This window comes from Pan troglodytes, chromosome 22, assembly GCF_028858775.2.
Source record: "Pan troglodytes isolate AG18354 chromosome 22, NHGRI_mPanTro3-v2.0_pri, whole genome shotgun sequence".
Taxonomy (NCBI): domain Eukaryota; kingdom Metazoa; phylum Chordata; class Mammalia; order Primates; family Hominidae; genus Pan; species Pan troglodytes.
In genome coordinates, this window is record NC_072420.2 from 41188414 (window position 1) to 41212345 (window position 23932).

At 39.6% G+C, this 23932-nt stretch overlaps 1 protein-coding gene and 1 non-coding gene across 5 annotated transcripts in view; one reads left to right on the forward strand and one right to left on the reverse strand.

The window, feature by feature from the left end:
- Positions 1–23932, reverse strand: part of DSCAM (DS cell adhesion molecule) — a 939729-nt gene that overhangs the window by 486925 nt on the left and 428872 nt on the right. The window lies entirely within an intron of this gene.
- Positions 11960–12095, forward strand: LOC112206696 (small nucleolar RNA SNORA51). The gene has a single exon (XR_002941127.2). It is a non-coding gene; the product is annotated as a small nucleolar RNA SNORA51 (small nucleolar RNA).

A 23932-nucleotide genomic window follows, 5' to 3' on the forward strand; every position in this document is an offset into this window, starting at 1 on the left:
GGACACCATTTCAATCTAAATGTTAGTTACATAATGCATAATTTTTAGGATAAGTATGCTCCACACAATATTTGGAATATACTCACACTAAATATTACGTTTTGTTTATCAGGAATTCAAATTGAACTGGGCATCCTCTATTTTATGTGACAACCTCACCTCTTTGTATATTAAAATATATATTCTTCAAATACATATTTGAAGTATTGTTATTACTTCTGTCCCAAACACTAGAGGAAATGATGAGTTTCTACCCAGGTGTGTTATATTTAGTATTATTCCTGTGAGCTTTATATTTGTGCTCCCCTTTTCAATCTGTGTCTTGAGTCCTCCATTTTTAAAAATTATGCTCCCTACTTTTATTCATTGTGATATATAAAGACTGTCTCCACAGAGAATGTACTGATTTCACTGAGGTCATCCATGAGCTGCCTCTTTTCGCATGAGAATAAATTTTTAAAGGCATTAAGCTTCGTATTCTTTTATTTTGTGTTTTGAGATGGAGTTTTGCTCTTGTTGCCCAGGCTGAAGTGCAATGGCATGATCTCTGCTCACAGCAACCTCCGCCTCCCGGGTTCAAGAGATTCTCCTGTCTCAGCCTCCAGAGTAGCTGAGATTACAGGCATGCACAACCACGCCCAGCTAATTTTTGTATTTTTAGTAGAGACAGGGTTTCACCATGTTGGTCAGGCTGGTCCGGAACTCCCGACCTCAGGTGATCCACCCCCGCCGTGGCCTCCCAAAGTGCTGGGATTATAGGCGTGAGCCACAGCGCCAGCTAATGGATTATTAATGTTCTTTCCGGCTGCAGTGATTTTCTGATTTTGCTTTTGAATTGTATATATCTTGAAGAACTTAGAAGGTTTCTCATTCTTTCATATATCTAAACCAGGGACTCTTAATCTGGGGCCTGCATACCCTCTATGCATAAAATTCAGGAAGCTCCCTGAAGCTGGGTATAGGAAAACGTTTGTTCTATTTTTCACTAACCTCTAACTGAAATTTATCATGTTTTAAAATTATTAATATAGGCAATAAACCACAGTAGTATTAGTACTGTGACTTCATCATCAATAAAAATTACTAATATTTTCAAAATCACATTTCAGATATAGCTCTCTATACATTTTTATTGACACCAATAACTTCTTAAAATTTGCTATGGACACAAATCTAGTGTGTCATTTAATACGTTAATCAAGAAGAGCATAACATACATCATGGATTTTATCTAATTTGATAACTGTATTAGTTTACTATTGCTGCTGTAATAAATCGCCACAAACTTGATGACATAAAAGAACACCAATGTATTATCTATAGTTCTGTAGGCCATAAATCCAAAATGGGTCAAGCTGGGCTAAAAGCAAGGGGTTGGCAGGCCGTCTTCTTTCTACAGGCTCAAGGGGAGAATCTATTTTCTTATTTTTTCCAACTTCTAGAGGCTGCCCAAACCCCTCGGTTCATGGTCTCCTTCCATCTTCAAAGCCAGCAATGGCCCATCGAGTTTCCCACTGCATCACTCTGACACGGGTTCTCCTGTCTCTTCCTTCTACTTTTAAGGACTCTTGTCATGACACTGGACTCACCCAGATAATCCACAATAATTTTCTTATGTCAAGGACAGCTGAGTAGCAAACTTAATTCTATCTCCACCTTTAATTTCCCCTTGCCATAGGACATAACATATTCACAGGTCTGGCAACTAAGCCACAGGCATTTTTGGGGAGTCATAATTCTGCCTAACATATATATTAGTAATAATTTGCTAAATGATTTCCTTTATAATATTATGTATAATTTTTTTTATTTAACAAAATTACTCTGAGGAGAGTTCCATGGGCTCCGCGAGTTTGCCAGAGAGCTCTACGGCACACAGCAGGTTAAGAATGTCTCATTTGCGACAGTGATGCTGACAACTAGAACCATAGCATTCCTTTAAGGAAATATCTGCTACAAAGTCACTTGCATATGTTCTCTTTACTTCCTACTTCCCAATAACGTTACGCATTAAGAATATCTATTATGCTACTTTTACAGAAGAAGAAACCAGGGTTTGGAGAGTGATCTGCCAAAGGCCACACTGCTGATGGGTTGCAGGGCTAAATTCAAAGAGCACTCCACTGACCTTGGAGCTGAGGCTCCCATGCTTCAAGTCTTCTTCCAGCATTGCCCTGTATTCACTCACCGCCTGATATGCTTCGACCAAGAGGATATTAGTAACAGATGAGTATCAGCCTACACTGTTTATTCCCCCTCTTATGGATGCATCTGACCAGACTAGAAATGTTATCTTTGAAAAACAAACTCTAGCTACCTCTGTCCCCAGCTTTCCTGCATTATCAGAGAAAACTTTATTAACATGCACTTATAACAAGACTAGCACATGTTTCTCCCACTGACTGTTGTAGCTAGAATGAGCAAGTGAGCAGGTGGCAGTGCTATCAAGGAGCTGTCAGATGCCAACTTCACGCTGCACATCCGCTGATTTTCAGTGGGTTACCTTACCTGAGGTAGCTACAAGAACTCTCAAACAAAAATACACTGAAGATCTGGAACACAAATCTTTAAGTCATTAACATTCGTCTCTTTAATTTCAGGGCTTACCCAGGGTCCTATTTTCTCTGGATTTCTCAAGCCACAAAGATTAAGATCTAGCTCTGATTTTCATGTATTTGTCTGATTTGGTTTTGGTTTTAGTTTTAGTTCGATAGTATCTTCATTGTGCAACTTGGAACCGTATTTGACCTGGTAATTCAGGTCTGAATTGGCACTGATTTACAGCCATTGTGAATTGATGGTCATGGGTTATCATTGTAGTTGGTCATCGCTGCTAGTTCACTGACTAGTGGAACCTCTCTTCCAGGCTTTCATCAGAAAGATGCTATTGGATATTTCAAAAGAGCACCAGAGCTCCCCAACAGTGGCTCATAAACGTTTCTGGTAGAACAAATCCATGGGACACAATATCTCACCGTGACTCACTGTTCTATCTGGCCAGCTCTAGAAATGAACAGTCTGAGGCTTAGAACATTGAAGGAAAGGAAAGAGAAGAGGAAAGAAGAGGGGAGGAGAAAAGAAGAGAAAAGAGGAAGAAAAGAGTGGGGCGAGGAGAGAGGAGGAAGAGGATTTGTTTATCACTCAATAACACCAAGTCTGTACCAGGGATGTTGGCCGACTCCTCAGCCAGGAGGGCATCAAGAATCAGGTCCTAGCAATGGTGATGGCCACGGGGCACGCAGCTGTCCCTGCCTTCCCTGTTCTCCATGCCTTCTCTAAGTCTGAGTACTTCCTCCTGCCTCAGCCCTCCCTCGGGACAACAGTCCACCTGTCACTGAGAACAGAATTCTTGATGTGGAATACTGTGGTTAGCGGGCATTACATTAAAATATACAGGATACGACAAGCTTTAAACTGTCAGCATGGCATGACACTCATTTTAGAAAGCAAAATAAAAAAAGAAGAACAACAAAAAAACTACATAGGCGATGCGAAAGGCTCAAATAATGCGTGATACAAGATGTTAACAGCTGTTTAAGACCCGAGCTGTGCAACTTCTGGGGCCGCTATCCATCCTGTGTTCCAATGGAACCTGGACTCCCCCTTGAATTGTTCAATACAGAGGCCCTGATTATGTATCTCTGGGGGTGAAACTGTAAGTGGATTTTATTTATTTTCTCAGTAACTATTTGCAGTTTTAAGACTATCCAGTGGAAACATGCATTACTTTATTATCAGAAAAAAATCTTTTTATTTGTATTTATTCCCTTATTTGTATAGTATACAAATAAGATATAGTAAAAGTTGACTATCATACCAGCTCTCATGTCTGCCTCTGAGGCTGGAAATAAAGGGCTGTTTATATGGTTCTCTGGTGCTCTGTTACTCAGAAAATTCAAAGGAAGACTGAGGCCACCACCAGGTGGAAGGTAAAAGCCTATCAATGACTTGGTTTTGTGGTACTGTGTCCCACCTCCTGGTTGCCCATTTCACAGGTAATTGGAAATAACGGGAAAGCCTTAAGACAACTTTGATAATGAGTTAGAAAAATCAGTGGAAGTGGATTTAGCCTATCATCACTCACACAGTACAGAGACTCAAACCATGACAGGCAGCTGGGTTCAAAAACTGCCAGAGATTCAGCACAGTTTGAAAATGACAATTTTTTTGTTGTTTCAGTTTTACAAAGGAAAACAGGATCGAGTTATTTCTATGTAGTTGAGTATTCTTACATGCTAAAAGATTACTTCCAGTTATTTTTAGCCAGTTTATTTGCTGTTTGATAAGAATAGGAAAGTTTAGTGAAAGTCTTATGATTCACAGCATTCTGAGAAAAAAAAAAGTCTGGTAAATTCTAAGAAGAAGTCTACTAGCCAGAGCTTTCTCAGTCCCTTTACAACAGCTGGTGGCTTGCTTAAACTGCCTTATGGAATTTCAGACAATATCTCTAAAAGGTAAATACTATAATGAATGTCCTACACTTGATAAACATTTGGAGTGCCTTAATTTTCCCACCTGTTTACAGGGACTCTTACTAAGAGAACAGGCTGTTGCTAAGGTACAGGGTGGCTGTCAGAAACTTCTAGCTTCAAATATGCCAATTAAATTGCTCTTTGGGGAAGCTCGGCTCATCACGTAAAATCACTCGAGGAGTTACTCTATGATTGTGATATGCAGTGCTTCTCATTTAAAATCCCACTACACTCCCCATATCCAGTCCCTCTGTGTGTGGTGATAACAACATTCTTGACTTTTAACACTTCGCCAACAACTCTATTAATCAAAGTGTGTGTCTACAGGAGACAAGCAAAGTAGCTGTATCTGACTCATTTTCATTCAAGAAGATGTTCAAAATGATGCAAAGAACCACACACACACAAAACAAGATATAAAGTCACTGCTGCAAAGTGAACCATGGATATGATACTCTTAAACTGACTTGTGCTTTTTTCCAGATTCTTAAAGATTTACTGAAGGAACTTTTTTACTAACGCACTTCATGCTTGCATTTCAAAAATGTGTAACGCATTTTATAAGCTACTCTGTTAATCTCAAAGATGAATGAGCATCGGCTAGGCTTAGCTACCAACTGATCTGAAGCCCATGCACGAGGGGACAGTAATGATACTCATCCCACCTGATTTTGAGATAAGCAATAAAGAGTGAATATTCTAGCAAATAAAATCTTCAATTTGAAAGGTTAGATGCCATTTCTCAGAACGTGCTACTGCCTGGGACGTCCATGATGAACATGAAAAATACCAGTGGGAGCCCCGGACTCACTGACTTCACGGAGGAAAAGTAAAACAAGCCAAGGTTGTTTTTACCACTTATTTGCTCCTTCTTGCTTCATTGGAAAAATCAAGTGGCTCAAACAAAATCGGCTTAATTCAGATATAAAGTGCTTAAATGGTATTTGATAACCAGTGACCCCAGATTCAGGAGAGTTAGCAGCCCTTTCACATTTCCAACACCACACTGTCGAGTTTGTATATATGGCCGAAGAAAATGTGGATCTGTGATGAGGACTATGTGTCAAGATTATTTAAAGCAAAGAGCGAGTAACAGTCGTTAGGCTACAGTAAGAGAATTCAGGAATCACTAGGTATATCCAGGAAGAAGGGTTTTTAAAACTGTTACATTGGAAACATCAGATTGGTGGTTATAAAGGGAAAAAGATATATTTTATCTTATTGTGTTACCAAAATATCAACTTTAAATATAATACAAAAAATATTGGTCTAGTGGTAATCAAAAGAGGAAAAAAATATTTTGCCCTACTATTACTAAAACATAAATCACAAATACAAAGCATATTATCAGAGAAGTTACACTTTGATTGGAAAAAAACTTTCTATGTTAAAATAACAGCCACAACTTGGCCAGGCCCAGTGGCTTACGCCTGTAATCCCAGCACTGTGGGAGGCCAAGGCAGGCAGATCGCAAGGTGAGGAGTTAGAGACCAGCCTGACCAACATGGTGAAAACCCGTCTCTACTAAAAATACAAAAATTAGCCAGGCGTGGTGGCGCACACCTGTAATCCCAGCTACTCGGGAAGCTGAGGCAGGAGAATTGCTTAAACCCTGGAGGCAGAGGTTGCAGTGAGCCGAGATCACGTCACTGTACTCCAGCCTGGGTGGCAGAGCTAGACTACATCTCAAAAATAATAATAATAAAAATAAATTTAAAAAAACAGCCGCAACTATTCAATACCAGTAGCAGATTTCAGAAAATAGTCCTATGCATCATTAAAGCATATAGCTCTTCTATTTGTCTTATGGGTAAAAAAAATACGGCATTTACATCTTTACATACACACTGCTGTATTTCTAAAGCAGGCAAATCACGTACTCTAATGTCCGTCTTACATTTGTGAATATAACTTGCATCTACAGCTGGATGTGGTGACTCACACCTGTAATCTCTGCACTTTAGGAGGCTGAGGTGGGTGGATCACTCGAGCTCAGGAGTTTGAGACCAGCCTGGGGAACATGGTGAAACCCCTCTCTACAAAAAATACAAAAGTTAGCTGGGCACGGTGTTGTGCACCTGTAGTCCCAGCTACTCGGGAGGCTGAGGCAGGAGGATCTCTTGAGCCTGGAAGGTGGAGGTTGCAGTGATCATGCCACTGCACTACAGCCTGGGTGACAGAGCACAGCAAGACTCTGTCTCAAAAAAATAAATGTATAAATAAAAATAACTTATATTCACAGGAGACTGTTGGAGCTGCCCTCTGGACAGCCTATCACAGAGCAGCTTTCTCTGTACCCCCTCGCCCCTCCACTCCTGCATACAGACCCTTTTCCTGAACTGCTCTCCTAGAGCACCAATCCCTGGACCCACCGGTATTTGCTAAATGTACCTGTGGAAAAATGGGTACAGTTGAGTCACTTTTATTTTCCTAAGTGGAGCCACCCTACATGGAGAGAGTATGTTTAATCTGGTTGTAGAGAAGGGGATGGAGTATGGACGCAGTGTGGGTCCCAGCAGATTCCATTCTAGGAATTTCAACACTGATTTATTTAATTTCTGACTCACACTGTCAGGCAGGGAAGAAACCATGAACTGTGAGTATTTACCATTCTGAGTCACTTCTATTTGCGAAAGCAAATCACCATTGCTTTTGTAACTTTTAGAAAAGAAATAAATCAATAATGAAATTACTAAAATGGAATATGCTGACAGCCGCACTGCACCCACACTTTAAATGGGAATCAATATGCTATTTATAAATCAAAAAGAGAAGGGAAAAGATCTCAAAAGTCTGTTTTTGGATTATTAGAATAACTCTATTATGTATTTCAAATGCAAATTGTAATGGTAAAAAGATCCCAAGCATAGGTTAATTGAAATCAAATTAAAAATGTTAACTAAACAGTTTGGCATTTAAATATGGAGACAAACAACATTTTAAAATTAGTATTGCTGTTGTTGTTATCATCATTATTATTATTTAAAGATAGAGTCTTGCCCTGTCGACCAGACTGGAATGCAGCAGTGCAGTCATCGCTCTCAGTAGCCTCAAACTCCTGGGCTCAAGGGAACCACCTACCTCAGCCTCTTGAGTCACTCAGACCACAGGTGCAAACCACCACACCTGGCAAATTTTTTTTTTTACTTTTTTGTAGAGACAAGGTCTCTTTATGTTGCCCAGGCTGGTCTCAAACTTCTGGCCTCATGTAATCCTCCTGCCTAGCCTCCCAAAGTGCTGGGATTACAGGCATGAGCCATTGTGTCCAGCCAGAAAAACAACATTTTGACGAAAGGAATGATGGCAAAATGCTACATTTCTAAGGTAAAAGTTTGGTTATTAAAAATTTTAAATTTGGTAAAATGGCCTGAACATGGATGAGCTCCCTAATACCTAAAACACAAAGTTATTGTTGTTTCCTCTTTGTACAAAATTGCAACTTGTGCAGTTGGTTTTTTTTCTCTAAAATTCTGCATATTTTTGGAAGTTGATGTCAGTCCGTGAGTGTCACTTGTTACATAGGCAAGGGAAGAACTTTCATCAGGCCCTCAGTTTCCAAGAGCACAGTCATTTGCAGCCATAAATTCCAAGAAAATAAAACAAAGTAGAATTCAAAAGGAGTTCAGGCAGTGAACCCTAATGCCCAAGATGTCAAACCTCTCTAATCTTTCCTACTCGTATATTGATTAGCAAAGGGTCTTTTTCCAAGACCCTTTTCTTTTACACTGGAGAAATAACTGCTAGATCCTTGCCAAGTGGCCAAAGGAGATTTGATTTTCTATTTTTCACTGGGAGGAGGTGAGGGGATGACAGCTCCCCACTGTTCCTCTCACTCAGAGCCTGGGGCCTGAGCCTGGTTTTCCAAAAGGCCTGTGTACTTTCACCCCACTGGCAAATGCCAATATGCAGTGGGTTCAGAATGATGAGGAAAACCAGACACAGACATGGACCCAGTCAATAAGCAGCATTTCACACACAGTGACCACTAGCTAGTAAAATTTCTATGAAAGAACTCATATGTAATCACATTAAAAAACAGGAACGAGGCCCAAGCACAATGCCATCATACTCTGTGAAGTTATAAAAATTTTATACATGCATTCTGAAACCAAACAAAACTAGAACAGAAAGCAAACTTTATTACACATGCTTTGATCTTTCTCTAAAAGAATCTAGGCTGGGTGAGGTGGCTCATGGCTATAATCCCAGCATTTTGGGAGGCCGAGGCAGGCGGATCACGAGTTCAAGAGATGGAGATCATCCTGGCTAACACAGTGAAACCCCGTCTCTACTAAATATACAAAAAATTAGCCAGGCGTGGTGGCACACAACTGTAGTCCCAGCTACTCAGGAGGCTGAGGCAGGAGAATCACTTGAACCCAGGAGGCACAGGTTTGCAGTCAGCTGAGATCGCCCCACTGCACTCCAGCCTGGTGACAGAGCGAGACTCCATCTCATAAAAAAAGAATCTAAAACTGCCCCCCTCCCAAAGCACTCTAAAATAAATAACAAAGAAAGCACTATGAAATCACTAATGAGTATAGCCAGGTCCAATATCGAAATAAACGCTATATAGGCTAGGCTTCTAAAAAAAAAAGACTATGAAATTGAAGGGAAAATTTATTAATTCAACAGAGATAGCATTTTTATGACGAATTTTCTAGTGGCATTTTAGATATGACTGGTTGTTACATTGTAATAAGTCCACCTTTTAGGAATTAATATACATCAATTTTTAAATAATAAGTTGCTCAAAATGTTAGTATTGTTGACCAAAATTAAGACTGTTGTGGTTTGATAACGGTTTGATAAACATTTGTTCGAAATCAAACGTGACGATTGACAAAGGTTTATTGAAAACTAAATGTGAAGATTGACTCAGGAAGTCAACAGAAGTTGGGTGTGTTCCAGAGTCAGCTAGGAGTTGGAAGGCCTCTATAAGAAAGTTTAGAAGCAAGAGAACTCCTCACACCAGAGCTGTCCTTTTTCATTGGAGGGTACATTACAGAAGTTACAATCATTGGCTACAGATGGCAACATACAGGTTAAAGTGTCCATGTGCAAGACCATCAGCCAGACTTTCTTCCCATTCTGAAACAAATCAGGATCCTTTTCAGTGTCTGTAAGTTACATAGTAAACAGTATGCCAACAATTGGAGAACTCCTGATAAGACCCTACCCAGGGACCGGATGTTGCCATGAATCACAAGACTTCTGCCAGATGGGTTAATTTGGAAGCCTGCCAGATCTGACCCATAGGTTATCAGTATTGTGCTTATTTATGTATTAGAATAAAAGCAAGAAATTTATGTTTGAGAAAATCATGTCATGTTTCTTTTATAGTTTAAAAATTCTACAAAATTCCTGACCTTTAAAAAATGTATCAGACTTGTTTTTGCACTGTTCACATATGTGTTAATAATAAAGGTTGGATTTATTTGGGAGAATAATAAAATTATATTCATTTGTTTAATTCTCTTCATGGTATGTTGCTTTATAGTTCATAAAATGCTTTCACATTTTCTCAGTTACTTTTGAGAAAAGAGGAAAGCAGAACAGATATGATACCATCCTTATTTTATAGATAAATAGGAATTTTGCCACAGCCCTCAAGTTAACAGGGCTGATAAAAAGTGACATTAAAAATACATTCACATATAGATAAAAATTTAAATACAACAAATTCAGCTTAATGTAAGTTATTACATTAATTTCTTGATTAGAGTATCAATGTCACAGCTCTTATTGAAAACAAATGTCATAAATTTAGCATATGTTACTTAATAACAAAAATATTCAAAATGAATGTGATTGTGGTTAACTTTACCATTTCTCCAAAGAAAAGGTTTCCTTGACTACAAACATGGAAAAGATGAAACTAGAATCACTAATGTTGTTTTCAGTTCTAATATTCATGAGTCTACAAATTTTATAACTCTCTATAGAATAAAGTTACAACCCTGCACTTCCAGTAAAACAGTCTCTTTGCACCTCTGCCTATACATAAGTCACTCTTTCACCAACCTACAAAAAGTATTCTAGGCCGGGCGCAGTAGCTCACGCCTGTAATCCCAGCACTTTGGGAGGCTGAGGCGGGCGGATCATGAGGTCAGGAGATCGAGACCATCCTGGCTAACACAGTGAAACCCTGTCTCTATTAAAAATACAAAAAATTAGCCGGGCGTGGTGGCGGGCGCCTGTAGTCCCAGCTACTAGGGAGGCTGAGGCAGGAGAATGGCGTGAATCCGGGAGCTGGAGCTTGCAGTGAGCCGAGATCGCACCACTGCACTCCAGCCTGGGCGACAGAGTGAGACTCTGTCTCAAAAAAAAAAAAAAAAAAAAAAAAGTATTCCATTTGAGGTCTTGCTTTTGGGGGAAACACTTGCATGCAAAAAGCTTTCTCCAATGAGAAAGGCAAGGGAGATAGGTTACACTGTTTTGCAAGAAGAGAGTGTGTGTGTTTGCAGGAGGAAATTAACGTAGCAGTGATCTTTCCCTTCCAATTATGCATGATTCAGTGATTACACATAAGAAGAAATTCCCTTGCCCATTTTATCCTGAGTGAACCTTGTTCTTTCTTACAAAACTGAGTCTATTTTCTTTCATATCTGTTATTCCACAAACACTGACTTCACACCTACTCTGGGAAGTCACCCCACTGCACACTGGGGATACAACAGCAAGGACAGAGGTAGGTTTACTCTCCTACTAAATCTTATCTCTATTACTTCACGTGATTGGAAATTATGGGTATCTTGTGATGTTCTGGACTCTAAAATGTCAGAGACATGTGAATGAAGGAGTGAAACGTGGTGATCCTCAAAGCCTGTAGGAGAAGTGGGAGAGGAGAGAGTGGGAGGCTGTCTTCACGTTTGTGGCACTGTTCTGTCTCCATCTATTGCCAAGGGCCAGTAGAGGTCAGAATACTCTTAGCAGATTATTGACTTCTGACTATTTGATTAATCAATGATAGAAACTGTTGTCCATTTGTCGATTTGTACCGTTGCTCAGTGAAGTTATCATAGTAAATTTATAGTACTGTATAGTTATGTGCCATAAGAGTAATAGTGCTCTAACCTCCCTTGTTCACACCTGGGCAAGGCCTCCCCTGAGACCCATTAACAGCACAACTGCGTCCCTAGTGGCCATTCCCAGAACTGCAGGGAAGGGAAGGGACCATAGAAAGTTCTCAGCTTCAATGCTTGCCCATTTCCTGCACTAATTTTTATTTTTATTTATTTATTTATTTATTTATTTTTTGAGACAGAGTTTCACTCTTGTTGCCCAGGCTGGAGTGCAATGGTGCAATCTCTGCCCACCGCAACCTCCGCCTCCCGTATTCAAGCGATTCTCCTACCTCAGCCTCCCGTGTAGCTGGTATTACAGGCACGTGCCACCACGCCCTGATAATTTGTTGTATTTTTAGTAGAGACGGTGTTTCTCCATGTTGGTCAGGCTGGTCTTGAACTCCCGACCTCGGATAATCCGCCCTCCTTGGCCTCCCAAAGTGCTGGGATTCTTACATCGACTGCATAGAAAGAGGAGAGAACATAACCTACCTACCCCGTACATACTTCAGCTCAGGTCCTGTGCCTCATCTGTAATATGAATGAAGAGACATGGAGAACAGAAAAGAAAAAAAGAAAGGAAAATCTATCTTGGGAACAACAACAACAAAATCTAAGAACACAACTATGCATATATGTCTTAGTCTGTTTGGTGCTGCTGTAAGGGAATACATGAGGCTGGATAATTTACAAAGAAAAGATTGATTTGGCTTATGGTTCTGTAGGTTGTACAAGAAGCATGACACCAACATCTGCTTCTGGTGAGTGCCTCAGGGAGCTTCAAATCATGGTGGAAGGTGAAAAGGGAGCAGGTGGGTCACCCAACCAGAGAAGGAGCAAGAGTGATGGCAGGAAGTGTCAGGCTCTCTTAAACAGCCAGCTCTTGCATAAACTAATAGAAAAAGAACTCGCTCATTATCACAGGGACGGCACCAAGCTATACATGAGGAATCTTTCCCCATGACCCAAACACCTTCCACTATGCCCCACCTTCAACATTAGGGGCCAAATTTCAATATGAGATTTGTAGGGACAAATATCCAAACTATGTCAACATGGTGTTGAATGAATGGACAGAATAAAAGCAAAATAACATATTAGAGAGAGAATTTAAAAATAAAAAAACTGTATGTAACAACAACAAAAACAAGTGAAGTCAAAAATAGTCAAAATATCCTCCAGGCACCAGATCACAGATTGGAACAGAAAATAGAAAGGCACTTCATTAATTTTCAAGGCTTTGCACTCAAAACTGCTACATAAGCAATGCAGTGACAGATTGCATACAGAATTCATAAGGAACCTCCAAGGCCATTTGTGTGATCAGGACAGACAACCTGGGCATGAACTTGGAGGCACACATTTTTCGTCAAAAATGTGCCAAAATGAAAGCAACCTCCCAAAACAATTTAAGAGAAACAGTGGCAAGTGCAAAGAAAACTGGACAGGTATGGTGAACCCTACTCCTTATTCCCAAAGAAGTATAGGAAAGCTGTTGCAGAGCCCTGCATGCTCAATTTACAATTCCTGGATCAACGTTTTTCCACCCTGTTTTCACTGAGCCAGGGAGCCATCCAATGCTTCATCATCCCAGGGAAAATGAACAAGGCCATCTTATTAATTGGACTACATCACCCTTTTTCCTCTTAAAACAGGGCTCACTGTTAGAAACTCACACTGGATTAGCGAGAAAATGCTCCAGGCTTCAACTTAGCACATCAGAAAGTCAGAACTTGTCTCCTAATTTAAAATAAACCCTGTATTTTTGGTTGTTTTCCTTTTTGACATTGCATAAAATGGATTATGCAATAAATAGCAGACAGACTATTCATGTTGCACCAGTGCATATTCTAATGTTCTGCAGCAACATCTAATGGTGTAAATAAGATGAAAAAACTAACGATCCTTTATGAAAGATTTGTTTTCTTTATGGGGCATAATAGCATGCACAAATGGACCCTGCACAACAATTTGCTTTCATTCCTTATTTTTGCTCTTATACTAGTAAATGTGGGATAAATGTATAATGTCTGTTAAACATTCATAATTATTAAACCATCAACGGAGCTTATCAAATCCCACATATTCCTCTCCAATGAGCTCTTTAAAGGGAACAACTTTGATTTAGAGTATAAAGATGTGGAATGGGTCAGCTGATCATTCTGGCCCCAAACTGCGGCAAGGGTGTTGTCTTGGAAGGAAAAGGAAAAGGAAAAGCTAAAATAATGCAGCCTATAGCTTGTGACGAAAGGACAGTTTTCAAATTTTCAGAAGCGAAGTTAAGAAAAGATTACTTAGAAATTGGCACTGCTTAAAAATATTGGTACATCAGTAAAGGCTACTTCTTATTTCAGAATATTAGTAGGGTAATTCCTACTATAATCTGAAAACTAAAGAAGTATACATTTACAAGTGTTGACGTTCCAGATTTTCAAAAAGACTGCGAATTCATTTAAGCAAAAATAAAAATAACTTTTGCACACTGCTCCTTTTCCTTGAAAAAGAGTTTTTGCCTAAAGCTATAGACTACATTAACTTATTGTTTTGAAAAAAATATATAAACGAAGGAACAGTTATACGAATAATACAGTAACTGTAGCATACCTTCCACTTCCACTCACCACTTGATAACAAGTTGCCTCATTTTCTCCATTGCTTTCCCTTTTTCTCATTCTAATGAAAACACTTATTGTTACTGCTGAACAATTGGAGAGTAAATTGCATACATGATGTCTCTTTCTCCCCAAAGGTTTCAACATTATCTTCTGAGAACGAGGACAGTCTTTTATACAACCACGGAACGGTGATCAATTTCAGAAAAAAATTAAAATTTAACTGTGATGGTCTTTGATTTTAAGAACTTAGAGGAGTGTTGTAAAACTCCAATTGAAGGTAAAAATACTCTTAAAAATTACAGTCTTTTCTGACTCCTCACTCAAAACAAAGTAAAAGCCTCATGAGGGCAGATTCAACTTTATTCCCGGGTGCACAAGCCCTCCCAGGAGAGCTTCACACTCAGCGCACTCGTAGGCAATGTTAACTGATTTCAAAAATTATTCTTCAAACAATATTTAATTATTATTAAGTATCTCATGTGTCTAGTATAATACATGAAATCATTCTTGACTATGTTTAACGTCAAGAAGGTTGTTATGACCCACATTCTTGGGAACATGATATACTTTTTAAAGGACTCTACAAAACTTTCTTTTTTTTCATAGATAACCCTCAAAGATTCACCTAACTCTTGACTTATTTTGAAATATGTTCTGCATGTGTGCCACTAATTTGGATTTTAACATCCAGTGGTAGCATCTAATGATAAGGTGGTTCACATTTCAGATTGATTAAAGGATCATTTAATAATTTTATTCTTTTATCTCCCCCACCATACACACACACACACAAATCTTTCAAAAGAAAACCAAGCACTCTCTCCAAACTGACCTCTATTAAAATTAATTTTTTAATAACTGCTTGGTTTTATCACTACTTCCCCAAATGCTAATTAATTCTAACTCTAAACTATGTAATTATAATACTTCTGCTGAAATACAAATTATCTGGTGCCCCTGGGGTGAACAAGTAAGAATGTATTTCATGTTCCATTCAACAGAGGAAAGGCGATGTTTCTCAGACCATGGAAACAATGTAGCAGCCTCCCTGGCTCCCCTCCCCCAAAACACTGGCAGTTCCTGTTTCTTCCTCTTTAGCAGGAAGACAGGAACAGAGTTGACAGTTGGCATCCAGTCAGTTTAATGCCTCTCTCCATGGGGCTGTGAGGAACGGTGGCATGCCAAGTTATTTTTGGCCAGGCACGGCAACACACAGAGCCTTGAGGAGCCTTCATTTAGGCAGTGGCGGCCAATGTACCTGCAGAATGTGAATTGACGTTGCCATGGAAATAGAACAACTCTTCCCGGTTCTGTCAAAATCCATCTCTATCTGCGACTAGGCAGAGGTCAGGAAGGAGAGAAACACAAGTGCCAGGGAGAACATTCGAGAAGGGAAGGACTCTGCAGTGCCCCAGTGTGGGAGAAATTTGATGGGCTTTTTCTGATAACGTTCATATACACTATTGTGTTTCAAATCTGGATCTTGTTTATTCATTAGACAGTAGCAAATCCGGATACACACACATGCGCACACACACACCATATATATATACACACACACACACACACACACACACACACACCTTATATATTTATATATACATATTCACCTTACTCTCTGTAAATATACATATTATATATACATATATACACCATATATATACCTTACATACTAACATATGTATATATATACCTTATATACTCTGTGTGTATATATACATATGTTACATATATATGCACTCACATATATACCCCCACACATACCTTATGTGTATATATATATACCTTATATATTTACATATAAATACAAATGTACCTATTCACCTCATATACTCTCTCTCTGCATATACATATATATGCACACATATATATGCATCCACACACACACCTTATGTGTGTATATATATACCTTATATATTTATATTTATGTTTTTATATATTTATATATAAATGCAAATGTACATATTCACCTTATATACTCTCTCTGTATATACATATATATATATACACACACACACATATACCCACATACACACATCTATACACACACACAAGCAACACACACACACACACACACACACAGACACGCATATTTTCTTCTGGGACCCAAAGCCAGCCTTTGCAGCCTACCATATAACATTGTTAGGGTCTCCTTTTTCTCAGTTTTCACACAAGGTTGACTCAGGTAATCTCTAAGCCCTCCTTTTCTAATATGTCTATGATGCCATTTAACATTCTGTTTTCAGTCTTAATGTGCATTAGCCCATTCTACCTGGAACTTCAACAAAACCATGAAAACAGGACAGTGCATGTCATAAGAACACATAAATAGGAGCTGTGTAAAAAACCAAAGTGCTTCCTCTCTGATCCCCTCTTTGGAATGTAGTTCTGGGGTGCTGCTGTGGGCACTGAGACCTGCAGCTGTCCCTAGGCTTAACTCTTGAGGTGGCAGGAGGAAAGTGACAGTGCTGTGTCCCTGGCAGACTCTCATTACTGGAAATTTGCTGCTGCTGCCTGTTCCTGAGTTCAGCCTGGTTCCAGCCCAGTGCTCTCATTTTTCATCACCTGTTTGGCCCTGCACATGGCTCTGAGTATGAGCTTTAGCCCAAATGCCAACCTCTGGGTCCCATGCTTTTCTGGCCTCTGCAGACTCTTGGTTCACAGAGACATGGGTGCTTCATGCAGAGGGTGGGCACACCTTGGGTCCAGGGACACAGGGGACCAAGGAGGGCACATAGAACCTCCATGATGGGTATTAGTGAACCTCATACCGAGTATTCCTAAACACAAAGTGAATAGCCGATATTCCAATTCAATAGGAATCTGTGTGTGCATTCCAATGGACCCTTGAGTTCTGACCATTTGCAAGAGACCCTGAAGGCCTGAGATGTGTCCTGTCTTGCTGGGTGAGGCACAAGCCCAGTCATCTGCTGACATGTGGCAGCCAGTCTGTCAAAGAGCCCCGCAGACCATCTGCACATATTTTCAATGCAGTTTGCCCATATATATATATATATATACACACACACACACACACATATACATACACACACACATATATATACATGTATATATGTGTATATGTATGTGTATGTGTATATATATATATACACACACACCACCTAAAACCTTAAAATTTTACTTCATTGAGTTATAGGAAGAACATCCATCCATCATGATACAACTGTGCATGGCTTAACAGTGGGATATGTTCTGATAAGTATGTCATCAGGCAATTTCATTATCATGCAAACACCACAGAGTGTGCTTAATGCAAACCTAGATGGCATAACCTACTACACACCTAGGCTTTACTGTGTAGCCTATTGCTCCTAAGCTACTAACCCATACAGCATGTTACTGCATAAATATTGTAGGTAATTGGAACATAATGTTAAGTACTTCATTTCTAAATATACCAAGCATAAAAGTGGTACAATAAAATGCGGTATTATAATCTTATGGGACTACTGTCATACATGTAGTCCGATGTTGACTGAAATGTCACTATGTGGTACACAACTGTATTTATGAATCTGGTAATTCAAGAAAATGTCCAGATAACCCTTTATTTTACTCTTCCTAGGCATGTGTAAATATATGACGGTGAGTGTTATGTGTGAGCTTGGCTAGGCTGTAATAATACCCAGTTATTTCATCAAACACTAATCTGGGTATTGCTGTGAAGGTGTTTTGTAGATATGGTTAACATCTACAATCCACTCAATTGAGAACCTTATGAAAAAAAGTCTCAGTGCTATGGTCTGAATTATTGTATCTGCCCAAAATTTGTGTTGAAATTCTTACCCACAAGGTAATGGTATTAGGAGGTGGGGATTTGAGAGCCCTCATGAACGGTATTGTGCACTCTTAAAAGACACCTGAGAGAGACCCCTTGCCCCTTTGGCCATCTGAGGATAAAGCAAGAAGGCGCTGTCTATGAACCAGGGAGTGGTTCCTCAACAGATACTGGATGTGCTGGTGCCTTATTCTTGGATTTTTCAGCCTCCAGTAGTGTGAGGAAGAAATTTCTATTGTTTACAAGCCACCCAGTTTATGGTATTTTTGCTGTGACAGCCCAAATAGACTAAGACACCCAGAGGAGAAATTGTGACTCAAGACCATAACAGAAAAATAGAAATCCTTCTTGAGCTTCCAGCCTCTTGCTTTGCCCTACAGATTACAGACATGCCAGCTGGACAATTGTGTGGGCCAATTTCTTTAAGTCTCTCTCTCTCTCACTCTCTCTCTGTGTGTGTGTGTGTGCGTGTGTGTGTGTGTCCATACACATATAAAATACCCTGTTGATTATTGGTTCTAGGTAACTTGAATCACTAGGGTAGTTTAAATCAAATCATAAAACACATGACCTTCCTTCTTTTTTTTTTTTTTTTTTTTTTTTTTTTGAGACGGAGTCTCGCTCTGTCGCCCAGGCTGGAGTGCAGTGGCGCGATCTCGGCTCACTGCAAGCTCCGCCTCCCGGGTTCACGCCATTCTCCTGCCTCAGCCTCCCGAGTAGCTGGGACTACAGGCGCCCGCTACCACGCCCGGCTAATTTTTTGTATTTTTAGTAGAGACGGGGTTTCACCGTGTTAGCCAGGATGGTCTCGATCTCCTGACCTCGTGATCCGCCCGCCTCGGCCTCCCAAAGGGCTGGGATTACAGGCGTGAGCCACCGCGCCCGGCCTGACCTTCCTTCTTATAACATTCTAGACTCTAAAATTTGTTGCCCCTGACTCTTAGTATAAGCATATATTTATATTATTTCAGATCTTGCATCTATTAGAAGGCATTTAACAACTCTAAATGAATATGTTTCCTTAATGACATAATTCATTTGCCCTAAATTGTATGTGAAGTAGATTAGCTTGCAATAGTGGAATAAATTTCTCCTAGAATAAATTCTAGGAGCCATAAAACTACCAACTTCCAGTTGAATTTTGGTGGTATACTTACTTGCTCTCATTCTAGAGGCACACAGGTCAGTAGTTATACCTTACTTTAAATACCATCTTTCTTCAAGAGAAAATAATTCTCTGCAATAATTATAGCAAGTCAATTAAGAGGAGCAGGATTCAATGCAATGCTATTATCTTCCAGAAAATATGCTTTTCATGAAAGTATTTCAGAATCAAAGATTGCTGTCAACAATTTAAATGCATTAAATATTTTTATATTTTATAGATTCTTGAGGAGGAAATAAAACACAAACACTAACGTGAGAATGGATGAAAAGTTATGTAGTGTGTGGCCGGGCACGGTGGCTCACACCTGTAATCCCAGCACTTTGGGAGGCCGAGGCGGGCAGATCACGAGATCAGGAGTTCGAGACCAGCCTGGCCAACATGGTGAAACCCCGTCTCTATTAAAAATAAAAAAATTAGCCGGGCATGGTGCTGTGTGCCTGTAGTCCCAGCTACTCAGGAGGCTGAGGCAGGAGAATTGCTTGAACCTGGAAGGTGGAGGTTGCAGTGAGCCGAGATTGTGCCACTGCACTCCAGCCCGGGTGACAGAACAAGACTCTCTCTCTCTAAAAATAAATAAATAAATAGAAAATATATGTAGTGTGATGTAGTGTGTATATAAGGAATTGCAAATCATTGTATTTGAGTTAGCACATGAGAATTGAGCTTAAATGGCCTTTGCTTGTTTGCTTAAAAATATCACATGTACCCCGTAAGTATGTACAAATATTATGTATCGCTAACAATTTAAAAATACTTTCATAGATTCTAATAAAATAAAATTTCAAACAACTTAAAAGCACTCTTTCTGTGTTTTACAATAATTCAAGAATCCCTACTGTATGTAGAACAGTGTTTCTCAACCGGGGTCATTTTTGACCTTCTGATGACATTTGGTAATGCCTGGAGACATTCTTTGTTGTCACAACTGGGAGTGAGAGGGTGGGTGGTACTGACATCTAGTGGGTGGAGGCCAGGGATAATGCTAAACATCTTAAAATACACAGGACATTTCCTTTGGATGTACACTCAGGAGTGAAAGTACTGGATCATATGGTAGGTCCACTTTTAGTTTTTTGAGAAACCTCTATACTTTTTTCCATAATGGCTTTACTAATTTATATTCCCACCCACAGTGTGTAAGGGTTTCCTTTCTCCACATCCTCAGGAACCCTTGTTATCTTATTATGTCTTTTGGATAATAGCCATTCTAACTGAAGTGAGGTGATACCTCATTGTGGTTTGGATTTGCATTTATCTGATGATTAGTGATGCTGAGAATGTTTTCATATACCTGTTGTCCATTTGTATATCTTCTTTTTAATTTTTTTTGCTTACTGTCTTTTTGCTGTTGATCTGTTTGAGTTCCTTATGTATTCTGAATATTAACCCCTCAAATATCACGTTTTCACTCATATGTGAAATCTAAAGTCAATCTTATAAAAATAGTGAATAGAATGGGGTAAGGAGTAGGAATAGGGAGATGGGGAGTGGAGGGTCAATGGGTGCAAAGTTAACGATGAGAAAGGAGAAGTGCTGGCGTTCTGTTGCACAGTCTGGCACCTACAGTCAACAACAAGGTACGCACATCTCAAAATAGCTGTCATAGAGGATTTTGTATGTTCCCCAGAAAGAAATGATAAATGTTTGAGGTGATGGATATGCTAATTATCCTGATTTGATCATTAAACAACGTGTACACGTTTCAAAACATTACGTTGTGCCCCATAAATAGGTACAATAATTGTGTGTCAATTAAACTTTTTAAAAAATATATTTTAAAATGCATAGGACAGTTCGCCACTCCCTCCCCGAGAAAAAGAATTATTTTGCCCAAAATGTCAATGGGTTGAGGTTGAGAAACTCTGCTACAGAACAAAGCTAGGCATAAGGTATGTGTTTCCCATTGGCATGTGCTGTATTAAGGAGTGAGATAGAAATCTTTATTAAAGTAAGGCCAATATAAGTAGTTAGTAGACAGAAACCCAGTACAAACTCAGAGTAAATGGTGTTGTTCTCCTTAGGAGAAGAGCTAAGCAAACAAAGCCCATTTCAGCTCAGTTACCATGTGCTGACACAAATCCACAACAAGGGATAATAGCAAAGCAATTCGTTCCACTTGATTATAGTTCATTTTGCTCAACAGGAAAGTCAGATTTGATGTTCATGATCATCAGGCATAAATCCTACAAAATGTATTTAATAAGAATGCAATGTATTTTTAACTGCCTTCATTAATTTGATTGTCCCCCCTTTAAAACAATAAATAATGACTAAATCTAGGTCACGTTTTCTCTTTGGGCCTTGGCTCCTCAGTTTCAAAAGTGGAGAGTTCTACTCTGTGAGTCCTTTAGTTCATGAATCCTTGCTGATGCAGGATACATATTTTTTTCCTTGAAAGGGAAACAGAATTGATCAGCTGATAGGTGTGATCGTCATGAGCAAAACAAACTTCGCTTTAAGAAGTTATCAAATCTCTGTATCTAAAGAGAATTTTCGTCAAGAGTTTTCGAGATTCAGATGCCAAATCTTCCTGTTTCCATTCGCAACTCCATCAACTCTATCTTGCCACCTTGCTGCCCAGAGTTGAAAGCAGCCTGGTACTCAGGGCAGGGAAGGCAGAAGCACATGTAATTGTCACATGTGGTAGGAATCAATAATCGACAACATAATGACATTCAATGAACAATTTACACTGAAGGTAAATAAATTGTTGATTTCATGTTTCGATTACACATAGTGCAAAGAGCTCTTCACCACGGCTCTGGTGATGAAGGCTTTGTATTTATTAATTTTGTTGACCTTGGAGAAATAACTTTATTCCTCTATTGGAGTTTCCTATTGAGTAATGCTGGCAGACACCTAGACACTTCATAATTTTAAAAAATGCATACTTTCTAATTAATGAAGGAATAGTGATACAGAAGCGGGCAGGTAAGTGTTGGGTAGAGGAGGGTGTGGTCCCTGACTAGGGCTCTACTCCCAGGCCTGTGCCCACGGACCTAGGTGAAGGCAGACATTTCTGTTTTTGTGCCCAAATATTGCAATTCCCAAGACCACTCTGGCCTGCCATGCCCCCATCCTGTGCCTATAAAAACCCCGAGACTCTAGCGGGCACACACACAAGCAGCTGGATGTTGAGAGGAATACATCAGTGGAAAAAGACACAAGTGGCTGGACTTCGGGAGGAATGCACCGGCGTAAGAGCACACCGACAGAAGCCAGCAGGCCAGCAGGCCATTGACCGGTGAATGCCACAGAGTTTCGGGGAGGCAGAGGGAGGAGAGCCCTGGTGGCTGAGCGGCCCAACTCCAGGGGAAAACCACCTTACCACTTCATCTCCCTTCTGGCTCCCCCATCTGCTGAGAGCTTCTTCCACTTAACAAAACCTTGCACTCATTCTCCAAGCCCAGGTGTGATCTGATTCTTCTGGTACAGCAAAGCAAGAAATCCTGGGATACAGAAAAGCCCTCTGTCCTTGTGATAAGGCAGGAGTCTAATTGATCTGATACGCACAAGCCACCTGCACATGCTAAACCAATAGAGCACACAGTAACACACAAACACACACACACACACACACACACACACTGGGGCCTCAGGAGCTGTAAACATTCACCTCTAGACGCTGCCATGGGGTTGGAGTCACCACAGCCTGCCTGTCTGTATGCCCCTTCCTGAAAGTTTGAGCAGTGAGGCACCGAAAACACGAGCCACACCCCCATCACACACCCTGAGAGGGGGACAAAGGAACTTTTCCCATTTCAACAGTATCTTAAGAACTTGAGTGAATGTGTGAGCTTGATTTGATGAAAGAAATTCGGCTTATAACAAAAAATGCCAGTAGCTACCATTTAAACAATCTTAGTGGCAGTTGGGTCCTTAAGAAAATTTATTTATTTATTTATTTTAAACAACCAGATCTCATGAGAGCTAAGAAAATTTAGATCATGAGCAACTTAAAGTTAGAATTTTCATGAACAAATTTTTCAAAATTTTTATCTGTCATTTTCCAATCTAATAGCACATACAAATCTAAAATTTGGAAAATTAACAGATTTTCCAAAACCTTTATTTTTCGTTAATGAGAGAACACCACAGGATAATTCTCTTTTTTTTCCTTTTCTATGTTTTTATTTTTAAACTTGTCCTTTTTCTTTGCTTGATAAAGTAATTTAAAATATTAGATATTCCTTAAAAGGGTGAATAGAAAAAGTTATATTACATAAAATCTTAAGTGCTTATATACATATATAAACACTTTACATAGAGTTAAGATTTTTCAGCGCTTTCTCTGTTATCATGTATTAACAATCAATACAAACTCTTGGTACACATGTCTGCTAAACATAGAATCTGGACAAGTCAACTAATTCATTCTTTTTTTGCTTGAGTTTGCTGGTCAAGAATGACTTTATAATAGACTCAGGGAAAACTTTTTTTAAAAAGTAGAGAAAGACAAATTCTTTTTGGGAAATGCAGTATTAAAAAATTCACAGGGCCGGGTGTGGTGGCTCATAGCTGTAATCCCAGCATTTTGGGAGGACGAGGTGGGCGGATCATGAGGTCAGGAGTTCAAGACAAGCCTGACCAACATGGTGAAACCCTGTCTCTACTGAAAAATACAAAAATTAGCCAGGCGTGGTGGCATGCACCTATAATCCCAGCTACTCAGGAGACTGAGGCAGGAGAATTGCTTGAACCCGGGAGGTGGAGGTTGCAGTGAGCCAAGGTCACGCCACTGCATTCCAGCCTGGGCAACAGAGTGAGACTCAGTCTCAAAAAAAAAAAAAAAAAAAAAAATCCATTCACAG